The sequence below is a fragment of the Manacus candei genome, unplaced genomic scaffold, assembly GCF_025592945.1.
Source record: "Manacus candei isolate 608988 ecotype Guabito, Panama unplaced genomic scaffold, ASM2559294v1 h1tg000627l, whole genome shotgun sequence".
NCBI lineage: Eukaryota > Metazoa > Chordata > Aves > Passeriformes > Pipridae > Manacus > Manacus candei.
This window is the reverse complement of record NW_026138675.1, coordinates 27,040-29,518: the sequence shown is the minus strand read 5'-3', so window position 1 is coordinate 29,518 and position 2,479 is coordinate 27,040. Positions and strand designations below refer to the sequence as shown.

Below are 2,479 nucleotides of genomic sequence, written 5' to 3'. Positions count from 1 at the left end.
TTTTGGGGGATTTTTTTGGATTTAAATTGAATTTTAGGGGGATTTTTTGGCGATTTAAATGGGATTTTTGGGGATTTAAATGGATTTTTTGGGAGATTTAAATGGGATTTTTTTGGAGATTTAAATGGGATTTTTGGGGATTTTTTTGGGGATTTAAATGGGATTTTTTGGGATTTAAATTGGATTTTTGGGGATTTAAATTGGATTTTTTTTTTTAATTTAAATTGGATTTTTTTTGGATTTAAATTGGATTTTTTGGGAGACTTAAATGGATTTTTGGGGATTTAAATTGGATTTTTTGGGAGACTTAAATGGGATTTTTGGGGATTTAAATTGGATTTTTTGGGATTTAAATGGGATTTTTTTTAATTTAAATTGGATTTTTTTTGGAATTTAAATTGGATTTTTTTGGATTTAAATGGGATTTTTTGGGAGATTTAAATTGGATTTTGGGGGATTTAAATGGGATTTTTTGGGGATTTAAATTGGATTTTTTTTTTTAATTTAAATTGGATTTTTTTGGGATTTAAATGGGATTTTTTGGGAGATTTAAATTGGATTTTTTGGGATTTAAATTGGATTTTTTGGGGGATTTAAATTGGATTTTTTTTTTAATTTAAATTGGATTTTTTTGGGATTTAAATGGGATTTTTTGGGAGATTTAAATGGGATTTTTGGGGATTTAATTGGATTTTTGGGATTTAAATTGGATTTTTTTTTTTAATTTAATTGGATTTTTTTTGGATTTAAATTGGATTTTTTGGGAGATTTAAATGGGATTTTTTGGGAGATTTAAATGGGATTTTTTGGGAGATTTAAATTGGATTTTTTGGGATTTAAATGGATTTTTTTTTTTAATTTAATTGGTTTTTTTGGATTTATGGTTTTGGGAGATTTAAATGGGATTTTTGGGGATTTAATTGGATTTTTTGGGATTTAAATTGGATTTTTGGGGATTTAAATTGGATTTTTGGGGGATTTTGGGGGATTTAAATTGGATTTTTTGGATTTAAATGGGATTTTAGGGGGTTTAAATGGGATTTTAGGGGGTTTTGGGGGGTCCCCCGGTGGTTTTTGGGGTCCCCCCTCGCGCTGCCCCCCCTTTTTCCCCCCCCCCAGGTGATCGACATCCTGCGGGGAAAGGCCTCGAGACCCCCCCAAAACCCCCCCAGTGCCCCCCAAAACCCCCCCAACGGTCAGTCCGGGGGTCCCGGGGGGATTTGGGGGGTCCCAGAGGGAATTTGGGGGGATTTTGGGGGTCCCGGTGGGATTTTGGGGGGTCCTGGGGGGGATTTGGGGGGTCCAGGAGGGAATTTGGGGGGTCCTGGGGTGGGTCTGGGGGGATTTGGGGGGTCCTGGGGGGGATTTGGGGGGTCCCAGAGGGAATTTGGGGGGTCCTGGGGGGGATTTGGGGGGTCCTGGGGGGGTTTTGGGGGGTCTTGGGGGGGATTTGGGGGGATTTGGGGGGGTCCCAGGAGGATTTTGGGGGTCCTGGAGGGGGTTTGGGGGGTCCTGGGGGGGGATTTGGGGGGTCCTGGGGGGGATTTGGGGGGTCTTGGGGGGGATTTTGGGGGGATTTTGGGGGGTCCCAGGAGGGACTTTGGGGGGTCTGGGGGGATTTGGGGGGGTCCTGGGGGGGATTTTGGGGGTAAAACCCCCATTTTGGGGGGGTCCCGGGGTGGGTTTGGGGGGTCCCAGGTGGAATTTGGGGGTCCCAGGAGGGATTTGGGGGGTCCTGGGGGGGATTTGGGGGTCCCAGGAGGGATTTGGGGGGTCCTGGGGTGGGTTTGGGGGGTCCCAGGAGGGATTTTGGGGGGTCTTGGGGGATTTTGGGGGGTCCTGGGGGGGGTTTTGGGGGTAAAATCCCCATTTTGGGGGTCCCGGGGGGGTTTTGGGGTATTTTGGGTTATTTTGGGAGGTTTTGGGGCTCCCGGGGGGTTTTTTTGGGGGTAAAACCCCCATTTCGGGGGTCCTGGAGGGGCGTGGCCTCGCCTAACCCCGCCCCCCCTCCTCCTCCTCTCAGGCCACGCCTCCCAGGAAGCCACGCCCCCCTCCGGCGCCGCAGCCAATGGGGTGAAAGCCGAGCGAGGCCACGCCCCCCGGGGCGACACGGACCAATCGGAAGCCGCGGAGCAGAGGCTCCGCCCCCGGGAGGGGCGGGGCCGAGCGGGGGTCGGAGGAGGCCCCGCCCCCTTCCCGAAACTGGAGCATTAATGGGGAGAAATAAAGAGAGTTTGGTTAAAACCGGACTGGGAGGGACTGGGATGAACTGGGAGGGGACTGGGAGGGACTGGGAGGGACTGGGAGGGACTGGGAGGGGATTGGGAGGGACTGGGAGGGGATTGGGAGGGACTGGGAGGGACTGGGAGGGGATTGGGAGGGACTGGGAGTCACTGGGACGAACTGGGATGAACTGGGAGGTCACTGGGATGAACTGGGACGAACTGGGATGAACTGGGAGGGGACTGGGATGAACTGG

At 49.3% G+C, this 2,479-nt stretch overlaps 1 long non-coding RNA gene across 1 annotated transcript; it reads left to right on the top strand.

Moving 5' to 3' along the window:
• The first annotated feature begins 1,116 nt into the window (after positions 1-1,116).
• LOC127466169 (uncharacterized) lies at positions 1,117-2,244 on the top strand. The gene is made up of 2 exons (XR_007902629.1): positions 1,117-1,195; positions 2,024-2,244. It is a non-coding gene; the product is annotated as an uncharacterized LOC127466169 (long non-coding RNA).
• The last annotated feature ends 235 nt before the right edge of the window (positions 2,245-2,479 follow it).